This window comes from Perognathus longimembris, chromosome 2 (assembly GCF_023159225.1).
Source record: "Perognathus longimembris pacificus isolate PPM17 chromosome 2, ASM2315922v1, whole genome shotgun sequence".
NCBI classification, from domain to species: Eukaryota; Metazoa; Chordata; class Mammalia; order Rodentia; family Heteromyidae; genus Perognathus; species Perognathus longimembris.
Window position 1 is genome coordinate 66,754,664 of NC_063162.1, and position 22,799 is coordinate 66,777,462.

General features: G+C 49.3%; 1 protein-coding gene across 3 annotated transcripts in view; it reads right to left on the reverse strand.

Moving 5' to 3' along the window:
- Tns3 (tensin 3) overlaps window positions 1-9,502 on the reverse strand; it is a 204,685-nt gene extending 195,183 nt beyond the window's left edge. The window contains exon 1 of one of the 3 annotated variants that reach the window (XM_048339393.1): window positions 9,383-9,502. The gene's annotated coding sequence lies outside the window, so the exon portion shown is untranslated. Of the gene's footprint in view, window positions 1-8,924; window positions 9,059-9,382 lie in introns of those variants that run through there. The other 2 variants (XM_048339395.1, XM_048339394.1) reach the window with 2 other exon arrangements.
- Window positions 9,503-22,799: the final 13,297 nt, after the last annotated feature.

Below are 22,799 nucleotides of genomic sequence, written 5' to 3' on the forward strand. Positions count from 1 at the left end.
ACCCTGCCTGCAGACCTGTCCTTGTTGTGTGTACTCACAGAAAGTTGGATTTGCTCTGAGGATTCTTCCCAGCCTAAGAACCCACAGTCCTCTAGATCAGTGGGCACTGTGCAGATCCACAGCCACACTGTTGTAAGTACATGAGATAGTGTCCCAGGCCCCACCTTTTCCCCTGGGTTAAGAAGTAGGCTGCCCCTCTCCTGTCTGCAAATCCCCTTTGCTAACCCAGGAACATCCCAGGTGGCTACTACCCTCAGGCATTCTCTACACCTAGCTCCTTTCCAGAAGTACCCCCATTCTTTCTTTACTCTAACATCCTCTTAAAAAGAAGCCCCCGGGGCTGGGAATATGGCTTAGCAGCAAGAGCACTTGCCTCCTATACATGAAGCCCTGGGTTCGATTCCCCAGCACCACATATAGAGAAAACAGCCAGAAGTGGCGTTGTGGCTCAAGGCAGAGTGCTAACCTTGAGCAAAAGGAAGCCAGGGACAGTGCTCAGGCCCTGAGTTCAAGGCCCAGGACTGGCCACCAAAAAAAAAAAAAAAAGGAAGCCCCCAACCAGGCACTGGTGCCTCACACCTGTAATCCTAGCTACTCAGGGGCCTGAGATCTAAGGATCAAGGTTCAAAGCCAGCCCAGGCTGGAAAGTCCATGAGATTCTTGTCCCCAATTAACCACCAGAAAACCGGAAGTAGAGCTGAGCTATGACTCAAACTGGTAGAGTGCTAGCCTTGAGCAGAAAAGCTCCAGGACAGCGCTACAAGCCCCACAACCAGCAGCAGCAGCCCTGGCTGAACACCCCACCCATACCACAGCCATCTCTCTTGCAGGGCCACAGGCCTGCCTGGCCCAGGTGTCTAGAAGGCTCTCAGTGAATGGACACCTGATTCTGCTCATCATCCTTCCTCCAAAGTTGGCCAATTCTTTAAATGACTGAGTAGTTCCAGTCCAATGTGTCCCAAGGAGTGTGTGTTGACATTTCTGACTAGGGATTGTGAACGCATTCTTGGAGGGTAAAAATTAACCAGATTCAGCCATGGAGGGTGGTGGCTGGTCCGCACAAGCTCTGTGTTCTGATCAAAAAGGCAGCTCGGTCCCTCCAGTGCTCAGGGCCCCAGCATCACTCCTCACAGAGCCAAGCCCCAACCAAGGCAGCTTCTACACCGTTCCTTCCAAAAAGCAGCCAAGGAAACCCTGTGTAATTGCTCTCATAGATCATCTACTTTGGCATGTGGTTCCCAGACTGAACCATTTATCCAAATTAAAACCATTCTCCAGAAACAACATCAGACCCTTTTAATTGAAAATAAAACCAAGCAGCCCTGAAGGCTTTTTTTCTTTTCTTATTTTTATTTTTTTAAATGAAAGACATTCTTCCTGCTTTCTCATTCCATTAATCACTGAGTTTACACAATCTGTCAGAATAGCTTGGTAAGAAAGCTCCCTTCTCCCTTGGCAGGTCTAGTTTTCGCTGTGTGTGATGAGCCAGTAAGTGGACGGCATGAGGATCCGGTGAGCACACCACATTCTAGCTGCAACTTGTGTGACAAGGGACTCCAAAAAGCAGTGGTCACTTCTGGCCATCAACACAGAAGGCCTAAAAGTGGAGACCTGCACACATATCTTTAAACACTATTATTCTTTATAATCAAAAGGTTGAAATGGCCCAGGTGTCCATCAACTGGTGAATGGACCAGCATAGTGTGGCATGTGCACACAAGGAACATGACTCAGCCTTAAAAGTAAATCGTAATACATGCTAGAGCATCAACAAACCGCCAGGTACCAGTGGCTCACATCTTCAATCCTAGTTACTCTGGAGGCTGAGACTTAAAGATCAAGGTTCAATACCAGCCCAGGCAAGAAAGTCCATCAGATTTTTATCTCCAATTACCCATCAAAGACCCAAAAGAAGAACTGTGGCTCAAGTGATAAGAGTGCTAGCCTTGAGGTGTTTTTTGTTGTTGTTGTTGTTGTTTTGTTTTTGGCCAGTCCTGGGCCTTGGGCTCAGGGCCTGAGCACTGTCCCTGGCTTCCTTTTGCTCAAGGCTAGCACTCTGCCACTTGAGCCACAGCGCCACTTCTGGCCGTTTTCTGTATATGTGGTGCTGGGGAATCGAACCCAGGGCCTCATGTATACGAGGCAAGCTCTCTTGCCACTAGGCCATATCCCCAGCCCCAGAGTGCTAGCCTTGAGTGAAAAAGCTAAGGGAGAGCTCCCTGAGTTCAAGCCCCACTACTAGCAGGATGGATGGATAGATAAGCAGACAGACAGACAGACCAAAAAAAAAACCTTGAAGGAGTTACACTAAGAGAACTAAGTGAGTCACAAAGAACAAATTCTGTGTAGTTCCACCTACATGAAGCCCATAGAAAGTAGGATGGTGGTCTAGGTGCAGTGGCTTACATCTATAATCCCAGCAACTCAGGATAATGACATTGGGAAGATCCAGGTTTCAGGCCAATCCAGGACAAAAAGATCTGGTATGCTTTCTCAACCAACAGTTGTGACATGATGGTCTGTGCTTGTAATGTGAGCTCTTCAAGCAGCTGAGATCAGGAGGACCACAGTTTGAGGCCAGCCCCCCAAAATCTGAGAATTCCACCCCAATTGAAGAAGTTGGGTGTGGTGAACATACTTGGACAAAAAGTAAAACATCAGTGCAGAAAAAAAAGGACTGGAGGCATGCCTCAGTGGTAGAGCACCTGCCTAGTAAGTGAAAATGTCTGTGCTCAAACCCTAGTACCACTAAAAAAAAAAGGAGAAAGAAAAAAAAGAGGTAGAAAGACACTTGTCAAGGAGTCATTATTTAACAGGTAGAGTTCTAGTTTTACAAGATGAAAGAATTCTGGACAGATAGCTGTACAACACTGTAATGTATTCAAGCACTATTAATGGTTAAAATGTTCAATTTCATGCCATTCATATTTTACCACAATATTTTTGTGTCCTTTGATCTCCAGCCACTAGCAATCTTTCCAAGAACATAACTAGCTCAGATCTTTCCAAGGATAAATGTGCAAAGATACACACAGAACATACTTGACCAATGGAGCCGCGGCTAAACCCATCCTCGTGTCCTCATGCTCTCCCTAGCAGGACTATTTACAAATTGGGAAGTACCTGAATTACTATGGTGATTTTTTTGGCCAGTCCTGGGCCTTGGACTCAGGGCCTGAGCACTGTCCCTGGCTTCTTCCCGCTCAAGGCTAGCACTCTGCCACTTGAGCCACAGCGCCGCTTCTGGCCGTTTTCTGTATATGTGGTGCTGGGGAATCGAACCTAGGGCCTCGTGTATCCGAGGCAGGCACTCTTGCCACTAGGCTATATCCCCAGCCCCTACTATGGTGATTTTAAAATGCAGGGTACAAAAATAATGTAAACAGTATGACCTTAGCTGGGTCAACTCAAGAACATAGGAAAAGGGGCATCTGAGCAAAGGTAACACAATAACATCTAGGGTGTTAGAATTTGGATCATAAATGTTCTCCAGAAGCTCATGTGGTTTCAGGTTGGTCCCAACCAGTGGCACTATTGGGAAGTGTGGACCCTTGGGAGTGGGGCTTAGCGAGCCTGGACTGACATTCTCTCTCTCTCTCTCTCTCTCTCTCTTTGTGCTTTCAGCTTCTATGACAGCTGATCTCCACAATAAGTCTCACACATATACACAGGCCAAAAAAAAAAAAAAATGCAAGCTGGCCATAGACCAAAATCTCTGATACCACAAATCAAAATGTATTTTCTTCGTTTTTTTTTTTTACTTGATTTTTTTTTCATGCATTCTGCCACACGCTGGAAAGCTGGCAAGCACAGAGTGCAGTAATATTTGAAGGACAATGTTTCTGCTTCCTTGTGTTTCCAAACTGTAGCCAAGTCTATGTAGCACCTATTTTGTAAAAATTAGTCAACAATCCCCCAGTTTGAAAGCAAAAGCAGCCAGGCACCTGTGGCTCATCCCTGTAATGCTAGTTGTTCAAAAGGCTGAGATCTGAGGGTCACAGTTCAAAGCCAGCTGGGGCAGGAAAGTCTATAAGACTCTTTTCTCTAATTAAGCACCAAAAATGCCAGAAGTGGAGCTGTGACCGAAGTGGTAGAGTGCTAATCTTGAGGGGAAAAACTCAGGGATAGCACCCAGGCTCTGAGTTCAAGGCCCAGGACCTACACCAAAAATGAAAATTTAAAAAAAGACAGAATGAATGAAAGCAAAGGCACATTCTACCTAGATGGGCCTGATACCTCCTGAACAAATGCTGGACACATTTCTGACCAGCTTATTATACACACACACACACACACACACACACACACACACACACATACACATACACCTGAGCCCCACCACATGTGTACCAATCCAGCTGAACTGGAAGCACCTGTCCCCACCAAAATGACAAATGCTTTTGTCACCCAGGCCTCAGATGTGTCACCAGTCCAGGCCATTACTCCCACCTCCCAGCCAGCAGGCAGATAAGACCTCCAAGAACAGGAAAGGGTTTTTCAGACCCGGGGCCCAGAGGAATTCATCAAGACCACAGCAGCTATGGCCTGGAGTCAGCAAGCACTGGTGGAGCACAGACACCCCATGTGGCACCCTGCTCTGCTCCGGCCCAAGCTCAGGGTTCCATGCAGGTACACCCCAGGATGCAGGTGCACCCCAGGATGCAGGTGAGGGATGACCAGCGCACCTAAGACAAAGAGTGATTTTGCCCTAGGTTGGTGAGATGCCAGAGCTTGGACTATTTCCCTGTCTCTCAGCCTGAACACACCTTTGATCTACCTCCAAGACGGCTAGTGAGGAGAGGGGTGGAAGCCCAGGGAAATCTCTAGGAAAGGTGATGGATTACAAAGCAGAGAGGAACGCCAGGCTTGGGCCCAGGGAGGCCTTTGTTCTGGAAGGAATGTGCACAGGCGCCCTGGCTAATGGCCCAGCCTGGCCCCAGGGCCGCCAGTGGGCCCAGCCAGATGTGGTCTTACACAGTTTATTGGAGCTGTGCTCCGAGGTAATGGGGGAGCTCAGATTCCTGAGCCCTCTGATGGGAATAACCAGGCCCGTGCCTCGAGTGGGCGGGTCCTGCCTATTAAAAAAAAAAGCAAAGGCAGGCAGCCCTGATCAGCCCTGCCCACAGATTAAGGAGCAATTTATTTCTTTTATGCCTGCAATGACTGCATCTGCATTCTCTTGCAGTCAACACAACAAGCACTGGCTCCTAGTTCTCAAAGCAGTTCCACAAAACCTATGCACACCTAGTGCCATGTTACACTGTCTATGCTGCCACAAGGTACATGGCTGCCAAGATAGTGAAAGGAGGAGAAAGCCTTTGGTCCACTTGGAAGTGTCTTGGATGCCATGGGGTGTGGCTCAGTCATGCAGGGTGTGTGCAGTCATGAGCAGGCACCCAACTTCCTGGGTTTAACGGTAACACAAGGAAGGAAAGTGAAGGGAAGGGAAGAGAGAAAGAAAAGGAAGAAAGGAAGGAAAGAGGGAAGGAAGAAAGAAAGTGGTAGAGCAAAAAGAGCTCAGGGACAGGACCCAGGCCCAGAGTTCAGGCTCCATAACACACCAAAATAAAAAGGTAAATTGGCATGGTCACTGGCTCATGCCTGTGGTCTGAGATCTGAGAAACACGGTTCAAAGCCAGCCCGGGTAGATTCTACTCTCCAATTAACCACCAGAAAACCAGAAGTGATGCTATGACTCAAGTGGTACAGCACTAGCCTTGAGCAAAAAAGCCCAGGGACAGCACCCAGGCCCTGAGTTCAAGCCCCATGACTGACAAGAAAAAAAAATAGAGACAGAAACAGAGACAGAGAGAGAGAGACAGAGAGAGAGAGAGAGAGAGAGAGAGAGAGAGAGAGAGAGAGAGAGAGAGAGGCCAGGCACAGGTGGCTCATGCCTATAATCCTAGTTACTCAGGTGGCTGAGATCTGAGGATCCAGGTTCAAGCCAGCCCCAGCAGGAAAATCTGAGACTCTTATCTCCAATAAACTACTCAGAAAAAGCTGGAAGTGGCTCTGTGGCTGAAGTGGTAGAGCATTAGCCTTGAGTATAAAGAGGCTCTGGGATAGCGCCCAGGGTCTGAGTTCAAGCCCCAGCACTGGAGGGGGCGGGGGTAGGAAGGAAGGACAGTGAGGGAAGAGGGGGAGAAAAAGAAATGAATAGAATAGCATCTTCCTTGATGCTACCTGGACATCTACCAAACACATCTTCTAATGCCTTAGAAACAGAAATAAGGCCTACAAAGGGAATTTGAATGTGATTATCTCTCCCAAAAAAGAGGAGGAAGAGGAAGGGCCTGCAACTTCACGCGCCATAATTAGTGCTAAAAGGAAGGAAGGAATATACAAAGGGCTGACCTCAGTGTCTGAGGAAGCAGCTGGGGCCGGCCAGGCGAGTGTCCCAGGCTCTGAGCGGATCTGCACATTCAAGCTGGGTTTGGGTGGTCAGGGACTGGGGTACTCCCTGAAAGACCCAGAATTCAAATCCAGACCCTGGCTTCCAGGCCATGCGCACAAGGAACTGAATGTCACCAAGACTCTGCGAACTTTGCAGAACATAGAGGCCAGCAGAATGACTGGTGAGAGGAGGTGACAGATCAGACCCAATTATGGGTAGACAGTCTCAGGCCAGCACAGGCCATCAAGGATGGGCAGGTGGGTAGTAAGGAGAGATAAGGAAAGGCTTTATTCCAGCGCAGTCTCCCCACAGAGCAGTTCCTGATCTGATCAAGGAATGCTCTGCTAGAGAAAATTTTCCACAGACATGAACCCCTTCAGCATCATCTTTTATTAACTTTCCCCATTTGGGATAAAACATGTTAATCCTAAAATAACAATGCTCTTTCAAAGACATAATCAGCACAGTTCTGTGGGACATTCCAAGGGTTCCTCACTTGTGCCGTCCCTCATCTCTCAACAGATGGTTCTTCATTGCTGGACCCACATTGTCATGTGCAGTCCCCATGGGTGGTGGGTGTCTGCACCACCAGGTAAGAGACCCTGGGTAAGGCTGGGGGCAGGGGAGCTAGAGTCTTCCTAGCAACACAGGGAGGCATACAATGGGTGTTCCCCAAGGAAGACACACCCTAAGGGGGTGAACTCAGCACAAGAAATACAGAAATGCACACAGGACACATTCCTGATGCCTAGAGTTCAAATCGCAAGTTCATTATCTTACTTTTCTTCTTTGACAAGGAATGAATGTGAAGTCCAAGGGCAAGGCCCTCGGTTGGCCCATGCCTCTGACCACCTGGTGGGTGACAAGTATCTGCAGAGTTTTCGGTTCTCAAAAGGCAGAGCAGGTGCCCAGCCCCTCCCACATGCAAGGACAAGAGGCCTCCCCTAGCACTCCAGCTAGGAGCACAGCTGCTGGGGCCAGTGTTCAAGACAGATCCTTAATGGCTCCAGGGATTCAGAAATTTGCCAGGCATTTCCCTCATCAGTAAAGTGGGTCCTTATGCACAGAGCCCCGGGGAGACAGGAGAGGTGATTGACAGGTGGAGAGTCAGAGACTTCTGCCTTCAGTCTCTCCCACTCAGGGCTCCTGCCCTGTAGCCTCCTTCCCGAGCTTCAGCTACTCCTACTGCAGCCCAGGAACACATTTTAACCCCGTGCCCTTTTAGCTCCCAGGTCATATTTCCAAGTAGCTCCATTTTCAAAACATTGGGTGCCAGAAGGATACTTTGTAAAGGCTAATCAATTTGCATTCAGGAGCATGCTGTTCTACTTATCTTCTGTGTGGTTTTCTGTTGTTTTGGTGGATTTTTTTTTTTTTTTTTAAGAAATAGCTCAACTGCTGATCACTTTGGCAGCCTCTGCTGAGAAGTGCTGTCTAGACATGCTTTAGAGTCCGACTGACAGTCAGATATGCAACAAGACCAGAATGGAGCCAGCACCGGGAGTTCTGTCCCCCAATGCTGGACTACTGCGCCATCTCATTACCACATCTCCCGGGCAAGTGTCAAAGCCTTTCTTTGCACATCTGCACAATGGCGTGGTAGTCCCCTCTCCCTCCAAGAGCAGTTATTGGGGTAAAGTACAATGCATACAAGCAAAGCATTTACTAGGAGCCTTTCTGTGTCTTTGGGAGGTTACCAGGACTCTAAGGGCTGGCAACCTGCCGGTTCCCCCGGGTCAGCTCCCAGCACCCAGCTCCAGAGCCAGCTCCTTTCCGTTAGCCCCCCACCCCACCCCAGCCACGTGCAGGTCTACGGAAGGGGGCTCCACTCACCAGCTGCAGCCCTCCCCACCCCCTTCCAGGCCCACCAGGACTCAACACAGAAAAGCCTTTCTTAATACTTGTTGATTGATTTGCAAATATAACCTCAGAGGCCCCCAGAGTGGGGAAGAGTGAAATGCCAAGGACACACACATATCCATTTAAAAGGGAAAGAACTAGCGCACTTTACAAAGAGTTCATGTGCACAGATCAAAAGCCTCAAGAAAATAGGACCAAAGGGTCAAAGGGATTTGTTCTGAAGAACCAGGCGATGTTAACTCGATGATGGTTTTTACATTCAACTTTTCAATAGGAGCCTCTCACAGGTATTCAAGCAAAGGGGGGGGGGGATAAAAACAACGAAAAATAAAGTAGGAAATAAGCGTGAATGGCTGTAGCCAAACTGACCATCCTCCGAGGGGTCTCCCCACACCCCACACCCCACACCCCACGGCGCACGCTCGGCTTTCCAGTCTCGGTGGAGAGTCAGGGTCTAGGCGGGCTCCGGGACGCCGGGAGCGCAGAGCGGACACCCGGGATACGCCGCTGCGAGCTCAGCACGGCCCCGCAGATACCCAGGGCGCTGGGCCTGTCAGAGGCCACGTGCCACAGGTGGCCCCCGGACCCGGACCCCGCCCCAGCCCCCGAAGGAGAAGCGGCACGGCCCCTCCCGGCCCGGGGCGCGGGGCCGGCGCGCTCGGACACTTGCCTGGAAAGGGCGGGAGACGAGTCCTGGGTCCTCCACGCAGCCCGGCGCGCGGGACGCGGGGTCCGGGACGCGTAGCCGGGAGCGAAGTTCGCCGAGCCGTGACGGCGACCCGGATCGTGCGGCTCCGCCCTCGCCCGCCCTGCGGGGCACCCCGGCCCTGAACCGGCCGGCCCGCGCGCCACCGCCCTCCCTCGGGCCCCGCCGAGCCTGCCCGAGAGGGCCCCGCGCTCCCACCCCGGCCCTGTAGCTCCGGCAGCGCCCAGACCCCGCGATCTCGCGGCCCCCGGAGCGCGGGTCCCCGCGCCTGAGCCTGTCTCCGCGGCCAAGTCCTGCCTGCGCGCCCAGATCTGAGTCCTGGGGCTCCGCGTCCGGGCTCCCCGCGTGCAGCAACCCTCACTCGGCCCAAACAAAGCGTGTGGCGGCCCACGGTCGCGGTCCCCGGCCTCCCAGCCCCGTACCTGGGCGAGCCCGCGGCGCGATCCGGCGGGGCGATGGCCTGAGCTGGGCTGGGAGCGGAGCGGCGCGCGGGCGGGCGGGCCCGTCCTCCTGGCTGGAGGCCCGCGCCAGCCGCAGGGCCCCCTCGAGGCGACATGGGCAATCGCCGCCGCAGCCGGGCCAGCCGGTCACCTGGCCTCATCACCCAATATTGTCTTGGTGGGTGCGCCTCTAAGTGCAGCCCCCCCCCCAAGGCCTCCGCCCTCGCTGGCCACAGTGGGGACGAGGGATTATTAAAAGGCCCACGGAGCAGCCCAGGCTCCCAGCAATCAGAAGGCTCCCTGTGCGTGGAAGTGTACCTGGGAAGGCCATTTCGAGTCCAGATTCCTACAAAGCAAGTTCATTCTTCCATCCAGAGTTTCTGAGAAACGTATCTGCCCCCAGCAGTAGCGCTGGGGAGGAAGCTGCAGGTGCCTTAGAAGACCCTGTGGGGTCTGGTTTATGGAAGGCTGGGGTGAGAGAAGACTTTAGACCTCACATGACTTCCTACCTGAGCCCAAACTACCAGGATTTAGGCAAGAGGAATTGATAAAAGGAAAGGCCAGCCGTCTTTCCAATTAACGTGGCCAGCCGCCCCAGACTCTCAGCCTCACTGTCCTCGCTTGGCACCTTTAAGGAGAGGCTGCCAGGCCATTTAACGACAGCATATGGATAAAATGAATGCTCCTAGCTACTGTGGAGGCTGGGATCTGAGGATCAAGGTTCAAAGCCAGCCCAAGCAAGAATGTCTATGAGACTCTTATCTCCAATTAACCACCAGAAAGCCAGAAGTGGAGTAGTTCAAGTGGTAGAGTTCCTGCCTTGATCAGAAATGTTCAGGGACAGCCCCCAGGCCCGGAGTGCTCCAGGACCAGCACAAAAAGTACAAATAAAAGTTTTAAACTTGAAAAAAACAAACAAACATATGCAGCGAGGCACTATGGCTCACAGCTATAATACTAGTTACTTAGGAGCCTGAGATCTGAGAATCACGGTTTGAAGCCAGCCCAGGAAGAAAAGTCCCTGAGAGACTTTTATCTCCAACTAACCACTCAAAAACTGGAAGTGGTGCTGTGGCTCAAGTAGTAGAGCACTAGCTTTGAGTACAAAGAGGCTCAGGAACAGTGCCCAGGCCCTGAGTTCAAGCCCCACAACATACACACACACATACACACATACACACACACACACACACACACACACACATACACATTTGATGTTTTGATGCTCTTCAGAAACAATTAGCAGCTCTATTCCTACTGGGAAGCCATGAGGAAATTTCTTCACCCTCTTCCTGGTGACACACACAGTCCCTCATATCTGGAATACATCCCGTGGGGAACAGAGGCTTTGGAATCCCCAGGAGTCTGGCCCAGGCTTTCATTCCACTCTTCCTCTGAGTCTGTTAGAGGTGCTTCGCAGGAAGCTTTGTCCCACTTGGCAGCACAGAGAACTAGTTAGTAGCCTGGTTTCTCAAAGCAGAAGTTGGGCATTCATTCATTCAAGTGAAAATTTCCTAAGCCCCATGTCCTGAGAGACCCTAACCCAGGCTTCCTGGGTTAGGGGTCTGACACCAGGAAAGAAGCCATAAGGGAAGGTGGGGAAGAGGCCACAATGGACATAACACCTTGGTCAAGGTCAAGGGCATAGCTTGAGATACCAGGGCTACCAAGCTCTTTTCTTAATTTCTTCCCAGCTGCCTGTTTACTCCACCCCCACTGCCGTGGGAATTGGATTGTCTGCTTAGACACTTATCTCATCTGAGCTGCCAGAGTACTACAGGAACTTTGAGCTTTGCAATGTGTTAGCATGTCTCTCTCCGCAGGAGTTCATGCTGGTAAGTTGGCCTAAGAGCTCAGAACCAGAAAGACTCCATGCTTGTGTCAGGCAGCCTCTGCTAAAGTCTCCCCACATCCAAGCCAGGTGGTCCACCATGGCTGCTGCCCCTGCTGCAGTGGCAGGGGTGGGCTCAGATGTCCTGGTTATACCCTTGCTTCTAAGTGGGACTTAGTTGTTTCGGGCAAGGTCTGTTCTTACACTCCCTGTGTCTTCCTGAGAAAGAAGAAAATCAAGCCAGGTGCCAGTATTCCTTACTACTCAGGAGGCTGAGATCTGAGGATTGCAGTTTGAAGAAAGCCTGGGCAGGAAAGTCCAAGAGACTCTTATCTCCAGTTAACTACCAGAAAACCAGAAATGAAGCTGTGGCTCAAAGTGGTAGAGTACTAGCCTTGAGCACAAAAGCTCAGGGATATCACCAGGGCTCTGAGTTCAAGCCATGACCAGAGAGAGAGAGAGAGAGAGAGAGAGAGAGAAAGAGAGAGAGAGACATGAATGGAGAGGGGAAGGGTGTGCAAATGCAGTCATTATATTCAATGTGCATTATGTAAAATTGAACGATATAACTTGAGGGTAGGGATAAGATGGGGGAAAATAGGAGAGAACAATGACATTGATCAAGATGCATTGTACTCATAAGCTCATCTATGGAAATGTAATCTCTTTGTGCAACTACTTAATAGTAAAATAAATTAAATAAAATAAAGTCAGGCACTGGTGGCTCAAGCCTGTGATCTTAACTACCCAGATGGCTGAGATCTGGGATCTTGACTCAAAGAGGCCCTGGCAGGAAAATCTATGAGACTCTTATCTCTAACCACCAAAAAGCCAGAAGTGGAGCTGTGGCTCAACTGGTAGAACACCAACCTTGAGTGAAAAAGCCAAGGGAGAGCTCAAAGCCCTGAGGTCAAGCCCCAATACTGGCAGGCACACACACACACACACACACACACACACACACACACACGGGGGGGGGGGCGGGAGAGAAATAAGTCCTTTTGGTTCTGCTTTTCTAATTCATTGTTTTGATCCCCTCCAAGTGTACTCCCACCCAACTTCTACAAACAAGAGACCTGAGAGCTTATTGAACATACACAGGCTTTGATTCCTTGTGTCACAGCTCAGAATCCATGGAAAGCAGGCCCTGGGATGCAATGGACAAGGCCCCTTTGTGTGATGAGTTCACTCTACAAACATCGCAGTCCCCACCCTGGGCTGTACCCCTGGCTCCCGGCTTCTAGTTTCCCTATAGTGAGCCTGCATGAAGTCACAGTGGTGCTGAGTAGACCTGAGATGCCAGAATCTTCTGGCTTAAGAGGCCCTTGACTTCCACCCTCAAAGCCCTATGTCCCATCAAGGTTCTGAGGCATGATCGTCCAAACTCACAGCCTCCAGTGACCACACTGGCTCCCAGCAGCTTTGCCTGCTGGGAAGTCCTTTCTCCAAGGGCTGCCTTAGCAGGATGAGGCCACACACATGCCCCCTAAAGGCTGAGGACTAAGTGGGAGCATTGGGGTAGGTTCTCTGGAGCAGCTGCCAAAGAAGATGTTTAGCAAGGTGGCAAGGCTAGGAAAAGAATGTGAATTCTGGAGGGCAGATCACAGGATCTGATTAAAAGACCCTCCAGGCACTGGAGAGGTGCTGGATCCTCACAGGCAGGGAGCAGCTGCAAGTGGGGACCAGAGGCTAAGGGTATGCACACTCACAGAACTGCAGCAAGCCTAAAGGAAGGGTTATAGGTCCAGGGCAGAAGGATGGGAGGAAGGGACCAGATGGTCAGATGACTAAGCTTGGCACTTCAGGTTCACATGGACTTGAGAGACTCTTGAGGCAGAACCATAATGATCACCTTTGGTTTGGTTTGGTTTGGTTTTCTATTGTTTTGTTTTGTTTCTGTGTCCGTAAGGAGGCTTGAACACTGTCCCTTGGCTTCTTTGCTCAAGACTAGTTCTCTACCACTTGAGCCACACTTCTACTTCTAACTTTTTGCTGGTTAATTGGAGATAAGCGTCTCATAGAATTTCCTGCACAGGTTAGCTTCAAATCTTGATCCTCAGATCTCAGGCTCTTCAGTGTAAGGTTCACCGGAAAGGAAACCTGCCACATGGTTCAGGCAGAAAGGAGTTTATTGGGGGGAAAGCAAACCGCCAGCCCACACAAGATGGAGGTGTGGGAAGACAGAGGGGAAGGAAGAAGAGAAAAAGAACAAGAGAGAGTAAGAGAGAAAGGAAAGAGAGGACCAGAGCAAGAGAGGGTAAGAGAGAAAAACAAAGAGAGTGGGGACTGTTGAGCCAGATTATATAGGGAAAGGCAGGAGGTATGGCCAGGTAGATTGGATGTGATCTCAGAGAAGGAGGTGGTAGCTGCCTCCAGGTATGCCAGTTACCTAGGTAACACAGATACTGGGCCCAGACTTAAACAGGTGGGGGGCATCTGCATGGAGCCCTCCCAGGGGTGGACCTCACATTCAGTAGTTAGAATTACTGATGTGAGCCACTGGCACACAACTTCCTTTATTTGTTTTTGTGCCAGTATTGAGGCTTGAACTCAAAGCCTTGAGCTCTCCCTCTGCTTTTGCTGTCGTAGCTGGAGTTTTACCACTTCAACCATGCCTCCACTTCAGCCTTCTTTGGGGGGGGGGGGTTATTGGAGATAAGAGTGTCAAAGACTTTTCTGCTGGAGGTGACTTTGAACTACATTCCTCAAATTTCAGCCTCCTGAGTAGCTAAGATTCCAGGTATGAGGGCCCTGCTCACTTTGTTTGCGGCACACGCCGTACCCCTGATTCCAGGTATGAGCACCCCACTCACTTTGTTTTCTGGGCACATGCCATACCCCTGATTCCAGGTATGAGGGCCCCACCCACTTTGCTGGGCACACGCCGTACCCCTGAGCAACATTCCCAGCCCAACCTCAGTTTTCTAATCTGTAAAACGAAGCTGCTGAAATTCCCACCTCAGGATCCCCAGGGGAGCTGGAGGACCTGGAGCCTGACCATGGGGACAAGACATTCAGCTTGGGCTTGGAGCCTGTGGAAGGTGTTGTAAAGCTCTCAGGGGGGCTGGAGGAAGACCTGCCACCAACCCTGAAGAGAGGCTCTGGGCTGATCACAACACCAGGGCTAGCACCCTGGTGATAGTGGATGGTAATTTAGAAATACACATCCTGGAAACTAGACCACTGGCTGGGGGCTTTATGGTTTTGCTTTGGTGTTTTGCAATTAGGCAGTTGTGAATTAAAAAAGGGCCTGTCCACCCAGTGGTGTTATGCTCACTCAGCAGCTACTTAGCAAGAACCGGAGGCACTTGGCAGCTGTGTGAAGGCTGGGCTGGGCCCCATGTGTGAAAAGCCAGCTCAGCAAGACCAGAGACCCTTGCTGAAGAGCCTCTTCTGCCCCAGTCTGCAATTCTCATCAGCCAGATTATTCCAAGAACTGCCCTCTAGTCCACCAGGCTGGTACTAATACCTTCTGGGCCTCCCTCACCTCTGGGCCCTCACGGTGTTTCAGTTGTGTTTCAGTTGTGTTTTGTTATCTGTTCCTGGTGAAGTCAGATCTAGTACATCCTGGTAATGATTTTCATCCCCACAACAACCCTTTCTACATTCCTCAAATGTACATCCTTTGAAAGTATAATGTGGGGCTGGGAATATGGCCTAGTGGCAAGAGTGCTTGCCTCCCATACATGAAGCCCTGGGTTCAATTCCCCAAGCACCACATATAGAAAACAGCCAGAAGTGGCACTGTGGCTCAAGTGGCAGAGTGTTATCCTTGAGCAAAAAGAAGCCAGGGACAGTGCTCAGGTCCCCAAGTCCAAGCCCCAGGTGGCAAAAAAAAAAAAAAAAAAAAAGAAAAAGAAAAAGGAAAAGAAAAAAAAGGAAGTATAATGTGTTTGCTTTTCTTTTTTGTCAGTCCTGGGGTCCTGAGCTTTTGCACTCAAGCTTTGGTGCTCTACTACTTTGAGCCACAGCTCTACTTCCCATTTTCTGGTGGTTAATTGGAGATAAGAGTCTTATGGACAGCCAGGGCAGGCTTTGAACTGCAGTTCTGAGATCTCAGCATCCTGAGTAGCTAGGATTCCAGGTGTGAGCCACTAGCGCCCAGAATACACCATGTTTTTCAGACCTGACCTCCTTACTTCAGTAGGAAGCTTCACCTCATCCAGAAACCGCATATCCTGTCCTGGGTTGATGTCCATGGACTTTCCTGTGCCGCAGGCTGGACAAAGGCAGTGAACCACACCTCTTCTGTTCCTAACCAGCTCTCTCTCCCCAGGTCCAGTTTGTCCACCTAACCCAGCTCCCTGGGTGCCCAGCCTAGGTCTGATAGCCTTGCTGGACTTGAAAGGCTACAATGACCATTTGATTGCTGTGGCTTTGTCAGGTTAGTGAACCTCTCTGTTCCTCAGTTCAATCTATAAGAAATGGAGATGTTCAGCATCAGTGCTACATGCCAGTAGCCTTGCAATTCCTGAGGTTCACAATTTGAGGGTCATGGTTCAGAGCTAGCTCAGGTAGGAAAACTTGTGAGACTTTTATCCATTTACTCAGAAAAAAAAAAAGAAGAAAAAACTCAAAGGGAAATTTGTGAGACTTTTATCCATTTACTGAGAAAAAAAAAGAAGAAAAAACTCAAAGTAGAAGTATAAGTCAAATGCTAGAACACTAGCTATGAACAAAAATGGGAAACACAGGCCTTGAGTTCAAGTCCTAGTACTGGCATACACACACACACACACACACACACACACACACACACACATATAGAGTGCCAATCTTAACCAGGCTGCTCCAATTTCTAAACAAAATACAGAGCATGTTCATGTTATAGGTTCTGTCTAGAGATGGGTTTTTTGTTTGCTTTGTGAAGATCATGTGGCTTGAACTCTGGACCTGGGTCCTGTCCCTAAGCTTTTGTATTCAAGAATAGTGCTATATCACTTGAACCATTGCTCCACTTCCAGTTATTTGGGTTCCCACCCCCCTGCCACTTTGTTAATTATAAGAACCTCATGGACTTAGATTTTCCTGACTTTCTTGCCCAGATTGGCTTCAAACCTGGATCCTTAGATCTCAGTCTCCTGAGTATCTAGGATTACAGGCCTGAGCCACCAGAACCCAGCTCTGCCCGAAGTTTTTTTGGGGGGCCAGACATGGGGCTTGGACTCAGGGCCTGAGCACTGTCTCTGGCTTCTTTTTTTGCTAGCACTCTACCACTTGAGCCACAGTGCCACTTCTGGCCGTTTTCTGTATATGTGGTGCTGGGGAATTGAATCCAGAGCTTCATGTATAAGAGGCAAGCACTTTTGCCACTAGGCCATATCCCCAGCCCTGCCCAAAGTTTTATAGGCTCCTTCAAGATGGGGATTCAGCTATTGAGACAATCTCACCCATGTAGCTGACCCAGTTGTAACTATGGGGTGTGGTGGGGCATGATGGGGGCATCACACCCCCTCTCCCCCCCAGAAGCTTGACTTTGCTAATGGGTCCTTCTTCATTAGCCCAGCTTCTCCTAAACCTGAAAAAAAAATCTGCCTGAGATGAGGATTCCAAACTGTTTAGATCACCAGCAGGACTTTGGGGGTGGAGTGTGCTAAATATTCAAATTCTCGAATCCAGATGCTAAATTCCAGGATGAGGTCCTGGAATATTCTGTTAAAAAAAGAAAAGTTTTCCTTGTTTTTATAATTGCCAAATGTAAGAAAAGAGTGTGCATCCACATTCCTGATCCTAGCACTCTCATTTATTAACCCAAGCCTCTTTCTGTTTAAAAGTCTTTCTTTCTTTCTAGGCTGAGAATATGGCTTAGCAGTTGAATGCTTGCCTTGCATACACAAAGCCCTGGGTTCGATTCCTCATACCACAAAAACAGAAAAAGCCGGAAGTGGTAGAGTGCTAGCCTTGAGCACAAGAGGAGCTTAGGACAGTGCCCAGGCACCGAGTCGAAGCCCCAGGACTGGCAAAAGAGAGGGAGAGAGAAAGAGAGAGAGAGAGAGACAGACAGACAGAAAGAGACAGAGAGAGAGACAGAGAGGGACAGAGAGAGACAGAGAGACAGAGACAGAGACAGAGAGACAGAGACAGAGACAGAGAGTCTTCCATTGCAGGGTAAGGGGGAAGCAGGAAATCTGGAGATTTCAACTCACTTGGAGAATTAGCTGAGTACATTTCCGGCAGCTGTAAGGCTGTCCCAGAACAAACTGTACTGTGCCCTGAGAATCAGCAACTGGCCAGAGCAAGGGACACCTGCCATGCAGGACTCGCACACAGACCTCTGCAGGGATGGTGCAAACCTTTGCTCATTGAATGGACTTACAGGCCGAGAGTGGCAGATGCACTAGACACAAGACACTATGCTGGTTTTTATTTTCAGGGAGACGTTGAATAAGTGTGACACAAGGGCACCGGAGCTCCTCTGGTGCAAGGTGGAGGCTGTAAGTCCCTGCTGGAGTGGCTCTTCCCTCTCCTGACCCTTTAAGCCAGGATGACGGGCACAAACCACCATGTCCAGATATGGTTAAAAAATGGTCTTGTGAGCGGGGTGCGGATGGCTCACATCTGGTAATCTGGTAATCCTAGAACAGAGAAGGCTGAGATCAGAGAAATGTGGTTTAAAGCCAGCCCTGCTGGACAGGAAAGTCCAAGAGACTCCTACCTCCAATTAAACACATAAAAGCCTTAAGTAGAGGTGTGGTCCAAGTGGTAGAGTACTAGCTTTTAGCAAGAAAGCTAAGAGACTAGTTCCTGAAAGGCCTAGTATAGGCATGGGGGGGGGGTGGAGTGGGGAGAGCGCACCTTGGGAACTTTTTACCCCAATGTTGTCCTCAAAACACAATCTTCCCTCTCTCTCAGTCTCCGCAGTTGCTAAGAATGGATCATGGACTACAGGAGTGAGCCACCTCTGCTTGGTTCCAGTTCTATTGTTTTGTGTGTGTCAGTACTGAGGCTTGAACTCAGCACCTAAGTGCTGTCCCTTATCTTTTTCCCCTCAAGGCTACCATTCTACCAGTAGAGCCTGTTTTGGTGAGATCCTCCTGAATAGTTGGGTTCTTTTTTAAATCTGGAGGGGACTATTCTGTGGTTCTGTGGCTTGACTCACCAGAGAGCAAACTCAGGCTAAAGGGCAAATGAGCCCCCAGGGTGGCCACCCACATTCCTTCTCCTCTACTTGGTGCTATCTCTTGACTAAGTCCTTCTCTGGGGCCAAAGATAGGGGCTGACCTACATTCAAACTTATTACAAATGCCACCTGTCTTTGCTAAGATCAAGTCAGCAGACTAAATTCTAAGGGTCACACTTCAGAATGCTCCACTCCCACCCTGAAGGACACAGGGATACTCCTGCAAGGGGGTGGGGGGAAACAAAAACCTTCAGCAAATGAAAACTATGAGCTATTGGCTCACCTGTAATCCCAGCTACTCAAGAGGCTGAGATCTGAGGATCACATAGTTCAAAGCCAGCCTGGGTAAGTCTGTGAGACTCTCCTCTCCACTAAACTATCAAAAAAAAAAAAAAAAGCTGGAAGTGGAGCTGTGGCTCAAGTGGTAGAGCACCAGCCTTGAGCAAAAAAAGTTCAGGGACAGCGCTCCAGGTCCTGAGTTCAAGCCCCAGGAGTGGCAAACACAAAAAGAAAGAGAGAGAGGAAGAAGGAAAGAAGGAAAACTGCTCTCTCTCTGGCCAGCTCCCCATGGGTGCCACTCCAAAAATAATGGCCAAAATGGAAGGAAAAAAACAACCATAAACATAAACAGAGAGAGAGAGAGAGAGAGAGAGAGAGAGATTGAGACAGAGACAGAGACAGAGACAGTAAAACATCACTGAAAGTGTTTTAACTTTCAGCTTCAAGGTGAAAGGCATGAGAGATGAAAAGGATAACTTGTAATTCTTTTTTAGTTTAATCAGTCCATTATCCAGCACTAAATCAGAGCTGCCCTGCCCAGAGGGATGTGGTTTGCTGGAAAAACACTAGAGGTTGCTTCCCTTTTCCTGCGACCCAGGGCCCTGCCTAAAGGCATTTACATATAAAGACCCTCCTTTAGGCTGTGCTTACTTGGAGTTTGGATGTGAAATCTCTGGAGCTGGCTGGGTGGGCCTGAGTGATGCATTGTTACTGTGGAGAAAGAAATGAAGGAGCCTCCTTCAAGACCCAGAGCCTTTTGCTTACTTCCCAGGGATCAGCCCCATCTGCTCCTAAACCCCAGGAAGCCCCGCTGGGGATAAACCCAGGCCGGACCTAGGGGCATATCCTGTGAAGGTTGCCAAGGACAAAGCAAAGCTGGCTTCCCGGGAATGTCAGCTGCTACCTGCTCTGGTCCTTTGACCTAAGGATTTTTTTGTTTGGTTGGTTTGAGATTTTTTTGTTTGTTTGTTTGTTGGGGGGGGGGGCATTGGGAACAGTCCTGGGGCTTGAACTCAGAGTTTGGGTACTGTCTCTGAGCTCTTTTGTTCAAGGCTAGTGCTCTAACACTTCGAGCCACAGCACCACTTTCAATTTTTGAGTAATTAATTGGAGATAAGAGTCTCTTCAGGACTTTTCAGCCTGGGCTGGCTTCAAACCACCATCCTCCCATCTCAGCCTCCTGAGTAGCTAGGATTACAGGTCTGAGCCACCAGCACCCAGCTTGACCTATGTTCTTTTTTTTTTTTTTTTTTTTTTTTTTTTGGCCAGTCCTAGGCCTGAGCACTGTCCCTGGCTTCTTTTTTGCTCAAGGCTAGCACTCTGCCACTTGAGCCACAGCACCACTTCTGGCCATTTTCTGTATATGTGGTGCTGAGGAATCAAACCCAGGGCCTCATGTATACGAGGCAAGCACTCTTGCCACTAGGCCATATTCCCAGCCCCTTGACCTATGTTCTTAACACTCTGCCTAGGGGAGAGATCAGAGTAAGGCTTAGACTTCATAAATCATATGGACAAAGAGGAGGGTAGACTCAACAGAGAACTGGCAATGCCAGACAGACACTTGGAGACTCATAGCTGGGATGGCAGGAACGACCCAGGTGACAAAGCCCCATTAACAGTGACCCCTGAGCTGAGCACTGCAATTCTAGCTACTCAGGAAGCTGAGATCTGATGACTGTGGTTCAAAGCCAGACCTTACAGGAAGTCCATACGACTCATCTCCAAGTAATCACCAGAAAGCCAGAAATGGAGCTGTGGTTCAAAGTGGCAGCACACTGGCCTTAAGCCTGAAGGCCAAGGCAGAGGGTTACTGCTGTCATTTGCTCCAGAACCAAGGCAGGAATGGAGATTGGACAGTGATACTCACAGAAGGACAGGACTATTAGGAAGGGGCTCTATACCGTGCAACTACGCTCACTTCTGAAGCCATGCTGTTGCATTGCTGGCCTGTGACTGCTTGAGAAATGGTTCTGTTCTCCAACACAGGAGTAACCGTCAGCCACCTTCCCTGGCTTCCATTTTGTCCCCTGGAAGAAGGACATCATTCCAGCTGTTATGATGAAACCTTCAATTCCTGGAGCTGATCAGCACCACCTGAGATCTAGACACCAAGAATGTTCAGGGCTCTTGATGGTGAGAAATACAGCAATCTGCAAACACTTCTTGAGGACAAATCATGGGCAAGAAGTACTGTGTTGTATTTTTTTTTTTTTTTAGCTCCAGGCTAGCATTCCACCACTGGAACCACACTTCTACTTCCCACCTTTTGGTGATCAATTGGAGATAAGTGTCTCTTGGACTTTTCTGCCCAGGCCTGCTTTTGGAACCTTGATCCTCAGGTCTCAACCTCCTGAATAGCTAGGATTACAGGTGTGAGCCGCCAGTCTCCTGCATGGTTTGTGTTCTCACATAGCTTTTTTGCTTATGCCTGACGTTCTCTACTTGAGCCACATTTCTAACCTCAATTTTTGCTAGCTTTGAATGCAAAACTCAGATCTCAGACTCTAGGGTTGCTAGGATTGCAAGAGTGCCCCATTGGTTTGCATGTTTGTTGTTGTTGTTGTTTGTTTTGTTCTGTTTTGAGCCACAGCTCCACTTCCGGTTTTCATGCAGATAAGAGACTCACAGACTTTTCTGCCAGGGCTGGCTTCAAACTGTGATCCTCAGATTTCAGCCTTCTGAGTACCTAGGCTTACAGGAATGAGCCACCAGCACCTGGCATGTTTTCTAAATGATATATTCTTGTAGTCAGTCACTTCTTTTTTTCTTTTTACTGGCATTATTGGGGTTTGAACTAGGGCCTTGTGTATGGTAGGCAGGTGCACTACCATTTGAGCCACCCCACCAACACCACGATGCTTCACTTGTGAGTATTTCACCAGAGGCCGTGGACAGAGCTTCTATAGATTCTACTCTCTGTGGGAAACCTTCAGCTCCTACTTGGCTAAACTGTGAATATTGTTTCCAAGGAAAGCAAATTTTATTTCTGTAAACCAAAGTGACATGAAACAGCCTTTTCACCCTGGTCAGCTCTTGCCACATACTTGGCATGCCAAAATTCTTTCAAATAGCATGGAAAGTCCCAAGGACCAATCTAGATGCTAACCTCTAAGTAAATAATTTCTCTTGCCAACATTCCTTTCTGGGGCAAGCCTTCCAACTTCTTCATGATATTCAGTCTACACGGCATCAAGCCCTGTAAGACTGTAGTATGCACACAGCTGGCTCCCCATATGTCATAGAGGGTATGGAGTCCAGTTTCCTCTCCCTCTATCACCCTTACTTCACCCAGAGTGTGTGTGTGTGTGTGTGTGTGTGTGTGTGTGTGTGTGTGTGTGTGTGTGTGAGTGAGTGTGTGTGTGTATGTGTGTATGTGTATGTGCCAGTACTGGAGCTTGAACTCAGGATCTCTTACTCAAAGGCTGGTGTTGGACCACTTGAGCTATAGCTCCAGTCTAGCATTTCTGGTGGTTAATTGGAAATAAGAGTCTTATTGACTTTCCTGCCTGGGCTGGCTTTGAACCTTGATCCTCACATCTCAGCCTCCTGAGTAGCTATGATTTCAGGTTCAGCCTCCAGCTCCTAGCCTCTCACTTCAGCTTTGAGAAGTATCATTTATTACAAGAGTCATCTACTAAAAATAATCTACTTGGAAGGCAATGCAGGCAAAGAGTCAAGGTAATGTCTCCAGCAATGTGGTTCTTTTGTTTGTTCATTCATTTCTGTGTCAGTACTGGGGCTTGAGCTTGGGCCCTTGAGCTCTCACTTAGACGTTGTTGCTCAAGATTGATTGAGTCTCCACCCCTTGAGCCACTCCTCCACATCTGGTTTTAGCAACATGGCTCTTACTCCCTCTCCTGTTGGCGGGTGTTCTTGGGGAGAAGGTAGAATATGAACCCACAGAATGCTGGGTCAGCAGAGGGTAATGCTGCCCTCTATCGGGTGTGCTGTGGTTGGATGGAAAGATGGAGAATTCCAGGCGTTCCTCAGTGAAGAAGAGGCCTCCTCCATTCAGCGTCATGACTGCACAATGACATGCATCCTGGATGACCAGGGTTCACCAAATGGCTTGGCATGCCTTTGCCTGGGTTGATGGTTGGTTTGGTAGATTCAGGACCTTCTGATAAGATGTGGAAAAGCCAGTAGACATTAGGGGTCTGGAAACA